General features: G+C 36.1%; 1 protein-coding gene across 4 annotated transcripts in view; it reads right to left on the bottom strand.

Annotated features, from left to right (window-relative positions):
• SLC6A15 (solute carrier family 6 member 15) overlaps nt 1–6899 on the bottom strand; it is a 43009-nt gene extending 36110 nt beyond the window's left edge. The window contains exons 1-2 of one of the 4 annotated variants that reach the window (XM_032187452.1): nt 6227–6296; nt 2147–2197 (exon numbers count right to left, since the gene is read on the bottom strand). The gene's annotated coding sequence lies outside the window, so the exon portion shown is untranslated. Of the gene's footprint in view, nt 1–2146; nt 2198–6226; nt 6306–6677; nt 6802–6837 lie in introns of those variants that run through there. The other 3 variants (XM_032187443.1, XM_032187459.1, XM_032187435.1) reach the window with 3 other exon arrangements.
• Nucleotides 6900–16524: the final 9625 nt, after the last annotated feature.

The following is a 16524-nucleotide window of genomic DNA, read 5'->3' as shown; positions in this document are numbered from 1 at the left end:
ATATTTTTTCTCTGGACTTTTCCACAACTCAAAGCAGAAAAGAAAGATGCTATCCCTTTTCTTATGTAAAATCCTTCTACTCCAAAATTAATCTTAAATTGACCTGACAACTGTCTTTATTGTTTGAGGGAATTTAGAAGAGCAGAAATTGCTGAACAGTATCAAAATTCAGTTAAGAGAAATTTAGAAAAAAAAAAAAAAAAAGTCATTGAATTAACAGTAATCAAAATCTGAGCTAGCATGAGCAAAATTTGGGGAAACAAGTTGCTAAGTCAAATTAGCTGGATTTTTATGATGTTTTACTAGTATTGTTCTTGATATGTAAATATTCCTATTTCTTTCTGGTAGTGAAAGATAAAACAGTGAGTCTTCTCTGACACATCAAGAAAACTGAAGACCCAAACTTTCCTTCTCAGAAGACAGTGGGAATTTTGTTATTTTATTCTGTGGGAGAAGAATCAAGCCGTAATGGATCAGCATGCAGAAATAAACTTGATTAGACTGCCACATTATTAGCAGATTAAGCAATAATAATCCCTTACAATATGGAATTCAGACCTAAATTAGCTCCTTAGAAGATCTGGAGCTTAGCTTGCTATACAGCTTTTTACTTAGGTTCAGGAACAAATTCTGAAATGCTAGCACAGGGAGATAAAACCTGCAAAGGCTCTGCTAACCAAACTGCAGGCATTTGCAGTAGTACTCACAGGAATTCTGTGAGCCAAAAGAGTGGAAGACACATTCAGAAACATTCTGTTGCATACTCTTTTCTCCTAATTTTTCTTATATGTATTTTCTTGTAAGGGATTTGTAATAGTTCTGTTCAACCCTGCCTGTTCCTGTTCACCTTTACTCTGGATATAGTGAGGGATTCCTTTCTGACACATTTTCATTAGACACTGTCAGATCTGCGTGCCAATATATAGACACTTAGTAGACCAACACGGTACTTCCAGTTTTCTCAATTGCATAGTACCAATAAACAATTTAGTTATGATGCTGGAGACTTTCAAACCTGTACAGAAAAACAGGTACAAAAAAAAAAAAAATAAAAAAAAATAAAAAACACTCACTGGCAAATTTGAAAGTAGAATGAGTACAACTGCCCCATGCCTTGTTTGGTAATTCTTGCAATTACCAAACAAGCCACTATAAAAAGCCATTCTTAAAGCAATTTTGTGTAAAACATCCCACAATGCCATAATAACAACTGATATAACTGATATTAAGGAACTTCTAAGAGATGCTTTTCTGACAAATTAAAACATGACTATTTTTACATTTTGAAAAGTAATGCATTCTTCTCTGAAAAGGAATGTCCAATAAACCCTCCATTCTCTTCTAACATAGTGTAATTTATTTCTGTTATCATGTTTTTACATCTGATCAAAGCATCTCAGTAGAATTATTTACATTCAGATTTTAACAAATGACAAATAATCCTCAAATCTTTGATCAAAAATGGTTTCAATTTTCATCTAAATTGGAAGAAGGAAAATAAATGTGTCTGTACTTCATAAAGGAATATCAAACAAGCTCAGGAAAAAAAAATCTTCTAGCAGTCTTAATAAGCTACTGTACCATCATTAAAAATAAGAAAAGGGAAAGAATGGATACCATTTTAAATTTAATGTTTAACGTTAAAGAAAAAAAAAAAAAGTTATTTTCTCTGGAGCTCATTGATCTTCTCAGATGAAGCAGTTAACATACGACCATGATGCTGGAGGGATACCAAAAAGCAATATATCTCTCAGATTTGAGGGTAGACTGTTGCAGCACACAGTGTATGAGTATTACCACAAGCTTATATATTCCTATTGACAAAACCTCCACCTTGACTCCAATTGAAGAAATGGGTGATTCAGTACAGGACACAGAACTAAAAGCCAAAACGCTCACCATGGCAGACATTCAGAAAATATCTTGACTGACATTCATGTCAAAGTTTTCAGTCAATGAAATTACATGCCAAAGTGAAGAGGAGCTTTTGCACCTTAAAGGAAACTTATAAATCTAGGCAGTGTATTGAAACAACCAATACAGAAAATGGGAGGACTAAAAGACTGCTGTGACTCGGCAAAAAGGAATCAGATAATTGGTGCAGCTAATGGTCATGTCTGAATAAGAGAGAAAGAAGACTGCAAACCTGGTTTTGTGGGATTACTGAACTGTGAAGAATGGCGATTTCTCGGGGAATCTGTGTGCAGACAGATAATTATTTCAGCAAGAGTTGCATTGTGTTACAGTACGCACTTAACAGACTGAATTAGTGCTGCAATGCAGCATTATGTCTTTTGGCGGAAACAAGAATATGCACCATACTCTTTTTGCCTAGTCAAGTCCATTTTACCTACATACTCAAGCAGACATTATTCTGCTCTTCAGTATATCAAACTACATGATACAGGACTTCGCCCTCGCCCATTTAATGCAGCCTGTTAGTAATAGATTCAAGAGGTACCTAACCCTACGATAATGAAAGATAATTATATTTTGTGCAATGAAACTTAATATCACTAAAAAATGTAGATAAATGTATCTGAGACATACTAATGCACACTACAGATAATACATTATAGTGTATCAAAATAAATAAATAAATAAAAACCTGTGGGTTATGGGAAACTTGAAAACAACAACAAAAAGAATATTTTTGATTCCACTATCTCTATAAAGTTAAATCATTTAGACTATAGCAATTATTTTTTGTTCTTTTTGTTGCATGTAACCTTTGATGTTTATTGGTCTTATAGTAGTTCCTCACCAGCTTTCATAGATTTCTCAGCATTTTCTTCTCACAATCAACTATATTTAAAGACACAAGGTTAAGTTCAGTCTTGCTGTAAATATGGATAGTTATACAAACTTCAGTGACATTGGGTCTCCTTAATATTACTGGGAAATTTTTTCTCAGTTTCAATAAAACATTCTTCCAGTCATGCATCAAGAACCTGATTAAAATTTCTACCCCAGACTAGTCTCCCTGAAGTATAGTTATTGGAGAACACCCTACAGTTTTAAGAAAAACGCAATGGTTTTATAAGAAGAGTAAGATTTCTTTCTTAGAAATGTTTCTTCAACATCAACATCGGAAGAGAAATATCTGAGAGAGAATGTAACAACCTAGAGCTCCTGAATGTCCTTTTTTTTTTCATTGCATGTAATCTTTGAACTTTATTCATCTTACAGTAATTTCTCACCAGCTTTCATAGATTTCTCAGCATTTTCTTCTCAGTCAGCTTCACTGAAATACTTCACAAACTTGGGGGGTGTGCTGCCTGTAAATTCCTATTCTAATGGAGAAAACTCAAATTTAGTAGATCCTGCTCTTCCAGCTGAAGTTGTGTGAAATAATGCTAGCAATTCTGAAGATACTTCACTTTTCACTGGTGAAGTAAAAAAGTCATAACTGTCAGCAACATGAAATAAAATCTCTATTTTCTATATTAACCATATAAACTACACCATGACCATGATTTTATTATAAAATCTTATCACACTTTTCAGATGGGAGAGGAAATGAAAATATATTAATTAATTTAAGCACTGAAGTTATTAAGTTTCAAAATGTAGTATTGAAAATTAGACATTATCAGATATATAGTTGCCCTAAGACCTTAATTTTCTTCCCTCTATGCATCTGAATTATCAATAAGTAAATCAGGTTGTCCTTGGGGAAAAAAAAAAAAAAAAAAATATATATATATATATATATATATATATGATTTCTTCTTTGTTTGTTTTCTACACATAAGCAAAAAAAAAAAAAAAGAATTGTTCACAGACAGGTTATCACAAATCTTGGTTCTCCTCAGATCTGATTGTTTAATTTCATGATATAATTCATGCTTTTAAATTAGAGTAAATCCCTGAATTTAAAAAGAAATTGATTAATACAAATTCCCTTATAGAAAGTCCTATATTGGAAACTCCCTATTCCAATTTCCCATCCCTTCTCCATTTTAGCATAAGAAGAGCATGCTGAATCACTAGCACTGCAGTATGAATTTCTGGCACTTGAAATACAAAAATAATAGCATCTGCCAACAGCAGAAGTCTATTTTCCCAAAGTGGGAGACAGACTACTGCCACCATGAACTAGATTCAAGGCTTTTCTGTACATAATATTACACAGTCTTATTCTTTTCTTTCTTCCATATAGCAAATATGGAACCACAAACTTCAGAGTGAAAAAGAATTATGTTTCAGTGCAGGCTTCTGGGTAGCTCAGATCAGTTATTACCACGCCCTTAAAACTCTTCTAACAGTTACCAATGTTATTTCATGCTATTTAGTATGCACTTGCCACATTTTGTGAACCCAGCTCTTTAGAAGAATAACATTCAGCTAACATTTGTCATTGTATTTTTCCTAGAACATTTCCCAAGGAACAGCAAGGCGACTTTGAATTAAATTTCAAGGAAGAATGGAGTTGCTTAAGTTTTGAGATGTTACCTGATGATATGTCAAAGTTCTTCTGCAACTAACTGAGAATACAGAGATCTTTAGTCACATTGAAAAGCTGGTACTGATCATTTATTTATTTATTTATTTATTTATTTATTTATTACAATCTATTGGCACGCTGATATATAAAATTTATAAGCAAAGGACTCAAAACTGTTCTTCCAAAAACTGACACATACTCTGTCTTTTCAAGGAAGAACTTTATATGAGTCAGTGCAATGGATGATCTGGGGATGTAGGTGCACATGCACTTAAAATTGTGGACACTCCTGGCTGTGCACTAGAGATTTTCAGAAGAAAATCTATCTTCCCAAAAAGATTCCTGCTGCAAATACTTCTCAGGCAATTTTATTCTATACCACACAAACAGCAACTATTCCAATAAACCATAACAATGTAATTTATACCAAAAGAATTAGCTATAATTAGTAGATTGTGTGTTTCTTGTTGCTATCTCCCAAACATTTTCGTGAATAACCTGTGATTATTTTTTCTTTTCCCATAAATTCAACATTTAAAAAGTTTTGTGCATACATGCTCTTGCAGTATACAAAAGAGAAAAAAGAGTTGAGAGAGTTGTTCAAACTATATGGCCCTCATCTGCACTACTACTTTTTCTCTTGCTTGACTGTAAGAAAAAAAAAGAAAACTGTAAAAATGACAAGACACTAGAGGTCAACATGAATCAGCTCATCCCACAAAAGTAGTTTTGAGATGTCTCAGCAGTTTGACTTCTTCAATTTCACTATCAGTGGCAGACCTGAACAGCAATTAAATGGCTTCATTTTTTCATCCACAAATCAAAACCAATGGTATTTTCTGTTCTCGAATCTGAAGTGCAAAACTGAATCCAAAGGGAATTGTAGAAATGCATCAAATGTAGAATCACTTTGTAATTCTCACATTATCTTAACATGTTCTATGTGTAGACCAAAATCTTGTATATTAGCAAAGACAAAATTAAGCTCTCTTTACCTATTTTTGTAAAGTTTCCTTTTCAATAAGATGTTGATAATGACTATCTAGAAACCACATTGCTAAACAGAAAAAAAAAAAAAAAAAAAAAAAAAGGAAGAAAGGGTGGGGAGGGTATATAGATGTACATTTTTATCAATTGGAGAAAGCAGAATTGATAATACATCCAGTGCAAATGTACATTACATCAGATAATTACATTTTTATTTTCTTCATTTATACTTTCCTTTGGAGGGGGGAGCAGAGATTTGGATTCCAATCCTACAGTATATAGCATATTCACAGTGACCTACTATTTGAAAATAATTAGGCTTCTCTTAGAAATCAATACTACGTCAGTGAGCTTGATATGTTAGCAATATCATGCAGGCAAAATAAAATGGCTGATAAGGGTGAGGTCTTGGCTACATCTTTTACAAATAAAACATAGTGCAATTTGCTGAAATTTAATAAATCCCATTACAACCTCTCTTTGGCAAGACTGTAACAGTGAAGGCATATTTCAGTCATCTCATTTACTTCCACTGCAAAAGCAAAGCACCGCAAAGAAATCCCAGTTCACTCTAACACAAGCGAAATCGGAACAAAACCACCAAATGCGGGAATAGGAAACTAAAAGGAATAATTAGAAATTAGCGAAAAAAAATAATCACGGTAAGAAAACCGCTGGCATGAGCCCGTTGCCGTGCAGATGTTGCAGTGGGCTGCAACAATTCTCATCCTGAACGGAAAACAAGCCCCAGACGCCCCGAGGTTGGGAAAAGGTCCTCATTATCATACCCACCCAAACATGGCTGACACCGGGGCGCACCAGCCCCGAGCCCGCCGGCCCCTCCAGGGATGAGGGATGAGAGCGGGGGGCGGCGGAGGGAGGCTCCCGGCCTCTCCCCTCCGGGCGGCGCCTCCGCCCCTGCAGTGCCGGGCTCCGAGCCGGCCGCCGCCCAGGCCGCGGGCGCTGCCTTCGCGGCTGCGGGAGAAGGAAAGGAGCGGAACAAGGATGCAGGCAGCCGCTGCCGGCGGGACTGGCAGCAACCCCTCTTCGCGCCTGCCGGACGTCGCCCCGTCCTTCCCCGACACGCACACTGCACAGTCACTACGTGCGCCACGCGAGGGAGATGAATGGGGTTTCTGTCAGTTGTGGTATGCAAAGGATGTAAATCCCTCGCCATAGCAATGAGAAAGAAAAAAAAAAAAAAAAAAAAAAAAGTACCGCGCTTCCTTATAACCTAACCCACCGGTGCGTTAAAACCGCATGGGCGGCTGCGGCTTCCAGTGGGCGTTCGCTCGCTGCTGTCCCCGGAGGGGGACACCGCGCTGTACCCCCGGCCCCTCCTGGCGGTCCGGCGCACAAGCGAGGGACCCGACCGGCCGCTGCCGCCTGCGCCTCCGCCTTACCTCCTCAGCCCGCGGGGCTCGCCGGGCGCCGGCAACGGGAAGGGGCCGGGTGCCCCCGCGGGCGCGGGGCGGCGAGCGGGGCTGGGCGGGCGCGGGGCTCAGCGGCGGCCGGGCGGCGACGGCAGGCACATGTGGCCAGCCCCGGCTGCGGCGGCGTTTAAAGACAGACATAAAAGCGGCGGGGGGAGAGGAAAGGGGAGGGCAGCGGCGGGCCGGGGGAGCCGCACCTCCTGACGCAGGGAGGAGCGCGCCCCCCCACACACACACACGCCGCCTGCAGCACCATCTCCTCCGCCGCGGGCTGACGGGGAGGAGGGCAGAAGAAGCCGAGGGAGGAGGAGGAGGAGGAGGAGGAGGAAGAGGATGGAGACGCCCGCCGCGGGCACTGCCGCCCCTGAGCCTCCAGTGCGGCCTCGCCGCAGAACCCCGCTGCGGGAGACGACGCCGCAGTGCCCCCTTGGGCTGGGGGAGCGGGACACAAGCCGGCGGGGGAGCCCCGGCACGGCAGCACGGGCGTGGGTTTCCTGGGAGATAGCGGAGGTTTTCCGGAGGAAGAGTGAGGGGCTCGGGGATGAAGAAGGACGGGAATCGGTCAGGAGAAGGGCGGCCGTAGCGGGTCCATCTGCGTGACGGAAGGCGGCAGGCAGCTGGGGGGGTGAGGGATGGAGAGTGAAGAAGGGATGGAGAGAAAGCTCGGGGAAGACAGAAGCACCAACCATCGTCCGTGGTGATGGCGCACAAGTCTTGCAGCTCAGGCTTTCACCGCTGCTACAAACTGCATGACGATGAAGTTGGGATATTCCTCTTTAATCACCCCTGAAACTTTCTGTCATTAAGCCTGTCCACTGGCCTTCTACCAGTTTTTGTTGTTGTTTGGTTTTGGTTTTGTCATTTGTTTGGTTTTGTGTGTGTGTGTATGCATTTTTCTGGAAAAATTAAAAAATAAAAATAAAAAATGATTCTGGCTATAAAGGAAGGCTTGTAATAAAATCAAGAAAGTAAGCAGTTCAAAGGCACAGCAGCCAGAAAAGAAAGTGATATTTACTTTAATGAAGATAGGCATGATGAAGTGAAGACCAAACCTTTTTAATGTTGTCTGAATAATTATTGCATCAACTTCAATCTTAACACATGCTGGTAAAAAAAAAAAAAAAAAAAAAAAAAAAAAAAAAACCTTTCTTACAAACAAGAAGAGATTTTTCTTCAGAGTTAGAAATTTGGGCTCGCCAGCTGATTTGCACTTCCCACTTATCTTACTCAGAAAGTTGTCATGCAAACTTATGTTCTTATTTCATCTTCATCATCAAAAGTAATTCATCACACTATGGTGTATTTCCCCGTGTTGTTACTAGTACACTGAACTAAGAATTTCCACAGGCTGTATTTCAGTTATGTCTGAAAATACTCCCGTAAGCAATATATTTTGCATTTCGTGATTTAATCTTATTTGGAACTCAGTAAAAGTGAACTTACCTCAAGAAGGTTCTAATTGTGAGCTAAACTTCTTTATACTAAATGGAAGGAAATTATGTTTTCTACTGCCAGATTATAAGAATTATACTTTTTAAAATAAATTAACCAATAAAGGTAACTGTATCATATGACTGCATAGTTAATTGACACAGCAAAGGTCATTCCTGGATTCTTTTAAATTCTGTGTACAGTGAACAGCGAGCTTAGATCTTTAATGATATCATCAATTATTGACTGATGACTCATTTTACCATGAGAAAGGCATCATGCAGTTTGTAATGTTCACCAACAGTTATTTAGAATTTGTTTTCATCAGTTATTTAGAATTTGTTTTCAGCAATTGCAGTTCTTCACATACTATTATAATTAAAGAGGTAGATATAAAACAACACAGTAGTAACCATTCAGCAGCAATATTTTCATCTTCTATGAGCTATTGCAATTTAGAATAGTGTGTAAGCTGATTTACCTCCGCAATTATCCACTATGCTAGATATTTCACCGGTCTACTACACCTGCACCATGCTGACTTAAGTCTCTGGGACACTGCTTTACACCAAAGCTTTATTTTTACAGATTTTAAATAATGACTTGATGCATAGTATGCAGATACACAAAAATAAATAAATAAATAAATAAAAATAAAAATAAAGCCAGGTATGTTGTCAATAGGAAATCCAGAGTTTTGTACATGGACAGCAAGTTGATTGTTCTAAGGAACATGTTCAGCCTGAATTTTGATCCTGTGTTACTTTCAGACTCAGATAGAAATCAAAAAAGAAAATCTGTTGTTTTTGTTGCTGTTTAATATAATTTCTATTTGTTTATTGTCAATCTCAATGTCACTTCTAGACAACATCATTTGTTAATGTCCTGTCTAACTCTCAACCAGTTTGAAACACTATTTTTGGAGAACTGGAGAAGCTTTTCAGTTTATTAAAGCATGTCCAAATATTGGTGTTCACATTTCTGATTGCATTAATGCGAACTGGTGCATAGGAGAGAAGATTCTTGGATTTTTTGCTTAACTTGGCCTGTTCTTCCAAAAATAAAATATCAGACAAAATTACATTCAATCTGATCCTACAAAACTTTTTCACCATGGAAAACCCTGATGATATAAGCAAAGTTGCATGGACAACAGTTAAGTATTTTTAGCAGATGTACAAAGATTATTGTACATTTCAGTATGATTCTTTCATAAATGATGAGGTACAAGCAAGATATCTTGATCAGGTCGGAAGCCATGGTGTTTTAATATCTATCTAGGGAAAGAATCTGTTGAGATTTTGTCAACCAGTGGGAGCAGTGATAAACTGCAGCTGTTGTTCCTACTTGTTGAAGCAATGATGGAATCCTTAAAGTCTGTCTATACTTAAACGGCTGTTTGCATTTTCATCTCTAAATATTTGTTTTAAAATATCAACAGATATAAGAGATTTGCTCCTTTTTGCTGACCTCATCAAAGGACACATCTCTGTCCATGTTGTCAAAAATGTGGATTGTCTGCTACATTGTGTATAACTTCATTCATACTGTAGTATGAATGAAGTCTCCCCATCTTCTGAGGAGACTGATACTGTAGTATCAGTCTCCTCAGAAGATGACTGAAATATTTTTACAATTACACCCAGAAATTCTAACTACTAACTTATTTTAGAGGACAAAACAGAGGAACATTTTAAAAGTTAAATCTTGTCTGCAGGCTTTGTGTCTTAAATATATACTTAAGCAACTCAGGAAGCTGGGTTTGATGGTGACTTCAGTGTCCAATCATCCCAATTTAAGAAGTTGCTGCCTACCCCATTCTAGGAGAGAATAACATTAGAAATTAAGTCCTAGAAGTTTTGAGCTTTCATAGAAATCTGGCAGATTAAGTGTGCCCTTCTGTCACCTACTGGAGAAGCAAAACATCATAAATACTTCCTAATGTGAAGCAGTAGCATCCTATTAAATGATAGAATACTGGAAAGATAAACAAATTCCAGCTGCTCAGAGCACCACGAGATTCATTACAGATCAAATATATATTAAGCTAGCATCCAAACCAAGCAGAAGACTCATATAAAATCATATTTAGCAGTTATACCTAACAAAGATGATTATGCTACTTGTGAAAATGTGGAAAATGAAGATAAAATTTTGATAATGGAGATATTCTCTGTACCTTTGACAGTGTAGAAAGATATCATCAAAATTGGTTGATGGCAGCAACATAAAAAGCTAGCAGCTACTTAGCCAAATCTTCTGTTCTTGAAGATATAACAAGTATAAGTACAAGAATTTATATCACAGTATACAAATGAAATTTCCAGACACCAATCTTAAAAATAATGTGGCTGAGTGGGTTGAGAGTAAGTCTAAGGAGTTAATAAATCACACAACAAGTGCACAGCAAGTAGAAAAATGAAATAGGCTATGCTAAACGTTAGCCACAGTTGCAAAACACTGAAATAGATCCTAGACAAAGAAGAAAAAAATATGAACTTTTTAACATATTATATAACAACTACAGTTTTCAAGCATCTGTCTTTTTTTTTCATGTTTTTCAAAAAGCCTCATGATCCAGTGATTGTAAATCACATCTGAACCTTTTTAACTTTTTGTTTGTTTGTTCATTTTAAATGTAAGCCTGTTTGACTTTTGCTCAGAAAGCAAATATAATGAACCCCTGACAAGTCCTCAGGACTTCTTGTTTCAGAATTTGGCTAGCTGTTGTTAGTCCTCTAGGAGGTGGCATCTCATTGGGATTTGAAGGAAATTTGCATGCCTTGGGACATGAATTATCTCTTTGAACATAGTGAGCGTGGGTCTGCTTACTGTGCAATTGCATTTGTGTTCTGAAAATATTTAGGAATGCACTACACTCTCCAGTTTGAGGCAAGTCCTTTGCAAATGCATTGCAAAGGTTGGATAGGTATAGAGATTAAAGTATTCAGTTCCAAGAACACTACAGGTTGAGGGTTTGACTACTTAGTTTTCAAAATCTGTATTTAAAATTTAATTTTCTCTTAACTTGAAGGTATAGGTATAATAGATGGAACTTTATACTGACTGTCATTTCTCCAGCAGAATAAATTCTAAAATTACTCCATTTCATTCACAAAAGAAAAAAATAACATTCAAAGTATTGTTCAGCTAGATACAAAGCATCAGTAAATTGTAAGCATAGCTATAACTTCTGAATTTTGGTTTTGGAAATACAGAAATTACTGCTTACTAAGGAATGACTCTATGTATTATGTTCATATGTATAAGGCACTGAGAATCTCAGAAATTATATTAAACCAACACCAGTAGGTTTACTATAAAATCATAAAATCGTACCAATAAAATCATACCATAGGGAAATTCCTTCTGATTCCCCAAATTCACTGAGACTAGAAGAAAGAAAAAAAATGAAACAGATAAAAATTGTATGTGAGTTCAAAGAAGTTTCATTTCATGATATGAGACATTTTCCAGAAAGCTGTTGGGTATGTATTTTTTAAATATGGTACTTTGATAGTACAGTGTAAAAGGTAGAGACTATTATTTCAATTAACGTAATTCAGAATTACTTGTAAAAAATAACTGATCAAATTTCAAATGTATTTAGGCAAGTTTATGTACATTTCTACAGTGTTCTAACATGGCCACTCAGGACATGGAGAAAAAAATAATTCTGCTGCAAAAGACTGAAGAAGATGTCACTGTCATGGATGCAATTGATAGGTCTGACTTAAGACAATAATTTGAAAAAGAAGAGGCCAGAATTTTACTGAATTACACAATTCTGCATCAGCAGTCTATGTAGGTTTGTGTTGCAACACTGCATTCATAATATTAAATGTCTAAATAAAAGTCTAATGCTTTCACCTTGTCATATACTCATTTTTAACATATTTAAAATGAAGCTAGTAAAAACATTATTGTTATTTTTAGGCCACACATATATATGCATTACATTACATAAAATATATAGCAAAGAACTTCTTTACCAAAAGGGTTGTTAGACATTGGAATGGGCTGCCCAGGGAAGTGGTGGAGTCACCATCCCTGGAAGTCTTTAAAAGACGTTTAGATGTAGAGCTTAGGGATATGGTTTAGTGGGGACTGTTAGCGTTAGGTCAGAGGTTGGACTCGATGATCTTGAGGTCTCTTCCAACCTAGAAATTCTGTGATTCTGTGATTCTGTGAAAGCATAAAGATGATCTATTCATGAGTATATGATAACTCATGAAAGAAGTGATAAAACTGGGGAGTAAATATGAAATCTGTGTTAGATTTTCCCCATTCCTTACACATGCCACTTTATTTATTGATGGTTAGGGGTGGAAATTACTTTTTAACTTCTTAAATATCTGTGGTATAAGGGGCTGTTTTTTTTTTCAGACTGGTGTACTCCATATTCCTTAAGCAGAATACCTTAAGAATCAAGCACCTCTTGATCATCCTGTAATAAGCCACAAGAAATTCATTTCAAATCATTTAATTTGAAATCATTACAGTCATAAATCTGAGGAAAAGTAATTTTATAGGATATTCACAGAATTAGAATTTAGTTATTGACCCAGAAACTAAGGTCAGGGAGTGGGGACCAAGATATTCTGTTTCATTCACAGAAGTGAGGAACCAGAGAGAACTTGCATTACCAAATCCAGTTCTATTATATCATCATCAATTTACCTTCATAAACACATCCGAGTTTATCATGTTTAGTCTTAATACTACTTAGATTTCATGACCACATCTTACTGAAAGTTGGTCCCAAACTTCTCTCAGTGGTGGTTAAGAGGCTTTATTTGAGTATCTAGTCACAGCCTATTCATTGGCATTTGTTCTTGTGCCAAAAAGTTCTTAAACAGTTTTCTGTCCCTGTATTTCATGTGTCATAATGTATTTACAGAGAACAATGCTATCCCTTTCTCCCTTTGTTTTGGCAGTGTATAAAGTAGGTCTTTTAGAGCAATGAAAGATAATATAGAAAAATATTCATGTATCATGTACACTCATTTGTCATGCACGGAGTGAAGAGACTTTAGCATGGGTCTTAAAAGCAGCAGGCATTGTGACAACTTAATACAATATTTTAATAGCAAAGTGTTATACCTGAGCTAATTTATTACATCTCCATTAAAGACTAAGTAGCGCACACACAAAGCAACGCAAATGTAGCATATGTTGTTCCTAGTTATATATGGTACTTGGACATAGGCCCACCTGAAGATTGTCTGTCTCTGGTAGTAGTAAATAGAAGATTTTTATAGAAGGGTACAATGCATGTATGATTTCCATATTATAAGAAATGCTTAGCAAATTTCAGAAAATATTTCCTGTAGTTAAAAGAAAATACTATTTTATCAGATGAATATGTGAAACTAAAGGATCTTACTCATTTTTATTTCTTTCGACTGCCTTTTCTTCTAAATTTGTTTGAAAAATCTGTGTACAATTGAAGTGAAATGAGTAGTCTCACTGTTTATCCTACTACTTGCAGGCATATTTACAAACCTTGAGTTTAATACATATTTATTTTAATTGCTAAGAAGATTCTTTAAAACATTTACTAAAATGTGTTTAAAATAATGCATAGTACTTTAGATATTCTGAGATGGAAATAATGTGACTTTTTCCTCATTCAGCTGCCTTCAGCTACACAGAAATTGAACATTTAATGTTGAGGTTTTTTCCATTTTAATCATTCTCATTAGCAAAGCTCTCTTTGCCACCAGGAGTTTCACCATCAATTTTCTTGAAAGCTCAGGCAAGCTTTCGTAGTTTTTGTGTATTTTACTTAAAGAGATTCTGTACTTCCTCATTGTATAAGTCTACAAGCTTTCCTAATAACTTTCCCTAAATTCTTACCCTTGGGTCCTCTAAGACCAATACAGTTAGTCACAGAATTACTTAACCATTCTGATTAGTCCAGTGCACTAGTTAATGATGACTCAACATGAGATTTTCTGTAACTTTCTTTAACTGATTTTTTCCCTTATCACTACACTATTCCCCCCAAAAAAGTAAATCACTTATTTTTACTTCATTAATTACTTGTCAATAAGGAAATCCATCATATGTCCTGCTCAGAAACTGTTGATATTGAATATTGAGTAATAATTCCTCTTCAAATTATCCATGGTTTCTATCTGTATGCACAGTCTGCTCTAATATTTATCTTGCCAGTAATATTAATTTTTTTATATCAGTGTCCCATTTTGAGGGCTCTTAGTAGAAGTGTGACATTACAAAATGAAAAAAACCTCCAGCCCTCCCTCAAAAAAAATAAATCTTCTCTAGAGTTGATTTTAACCAAAATATATTTTATTTATGCTCAGTTTTCATTTAATTAAGGATTTCAGCAGCAGCTTCCAGAATACTACACATAATCTTTAACTTGATCTCTGTTCTATGTCTTACACTAGCTGTTCTAAGTCTCTCATTTTACTTTCAGAGGTCTTTGCATTAATGTAAAGATATGTTGTTTTCTCTGAGGTTCATCCAATTTCCTAGCTAAATTAAGCAATCTTCCTCTAACAGTCTTGCATCCTCGATCTCTGCCCTTGCTACTGTTCTATTCTAATCACTATTCATATTTTCTTTCTCCTATAATACTATTCTTTATCTTCTGTATTCTTTACCACTCTGATTATCATTTTTCTTCTACTTCTTCTTTACTAAATGTAAGCAGATTGATTATCTGATACTCTCCCACCCCATTTTCTGAGGAATTGGCTTTGATCTTGGATACCTGGGCTTACTTACAGAATCAGAATCAACTTCATCTGTTGGGAACAGTTCTTTCCCTGAAAATTCCTCCCAGCAGTTGGGTATCTCCTTTAAATCTTCTGTTCAGCCTCATTAGCTATATTTGGATTTCCAAAAACTGCTGCCTGCAGGCTCTGCATCTGCAGGGTTTATAACCCCAAATACCAATGTAAATACTCAAAGCAAGGCTTTGCTCTCACTCCAAGGTGCTAAAACTCCATTTGTGATCAGATTCCTGCTATGAGAACTGCTGAACTGGCAGAACTCTTGTGTTCATTGACTTTCCACTTCTATGAATATTGCCTGTCTGCTATTTGTCCATGCCTTTTACTAGAAATCAGGAAGCTGTATGGCCAGACATGAAGAACACTCAGTTATTTTTTCTCCATTTGAGTTCTTTTCAGTTTACATTCAATATCTTAAATCTTTATTGTGTCTGAATCTGTTTGATGAGCAGACCTCCTTATACTTCTTCATTTGGGATTTCTAACCACAAAGACCTGACTTTTTTGATGTTATAGTGATTATCAGACTCTTTCCCATCTGGTCTATTTCTGTTTTCTGATCATTATGACTTGTAGGCATTATCATGTTTCTTAACATACCATTCTGTCTTGACTTTTCATCTGGTTCATGATTGTCTCTTTCTTAGATTTTACTACTGAGTTGAGCTTCCCTCCTCCTTTTTCTTTCCATCTTCTTTTTTTTTTCTTCTTTTTTTCCTTTTAGTCATCTAAATGTTTTACTAAAAACAAACAAACAAACAAACAAACAAACAAACAAAAATTTTACCCCTTTTGTATTAATATGCCTTTGTCAGTTTTCACTGTATCTTTTGAACAAGTATTTTAAAGTTTTTTGTCTTTCAGTTTCCCTGTATATGAAATGAGGTTAATCACACTTGCTGTTGTAAACCCCCAACTAATAATGTACTGATTTATGTTATAGCAATTAATCAAAAGTTTTGGGGTAAGCAATATCAGCACAAGTTTATTTATTCAAAATTTGGTTTTCCTCATTTTACGTTTACTTCATTATTTCTATGTACCTATGAGAACAATACTGAAAATAAGGTTTTATCTCCGACAACACATTTTTTCCCCCTCTTAATTACTGAAAAACTTCAAATAGAGTTAGTTATGTATATAAGTCCTGGATCCTGTATTTTATCTATTAAATACTTTCTTAGCAAGAAGTTAATCTATAAAGACCATTAAATAGTAACACGGATTAATTTAGTAGTATTTTATAATGCTTTTAATAAATTGCTTTATAATTTTATAAAACCATAACAATACTTGATTTTTTATTTCATTTTATTTTTTTTTTTTTTTAGTGAGGAAAAGTTGTAGCTACAACCATACACAAGTTAAGGCTGCTTTGTATTTAAAAAAAAAAAAAAAAAAAAAAAACTATTTTATGGTTTAATACTTTATTACTTTACAGGATGGTGCTTCTTTAACAGAA

The sequence above is a fragment of the Aythya fuligula genome, chromosome 1 (assembly GCF_009819795.1).
Source record: "Aythya fuligula isolate bAytFul2 chromosome 1, bAytFul2.pri, whole genome shotgun sequence".
Classification (NCBI taxonomy): Eukaryota; Metazoa; Chordata; class Aves; order Anseriformes; family Anatidae; genus Aythya; species Aythya fuligula.
This window is presented reverse-complemented; position numbering and strand designations above follow the sequence as displayed.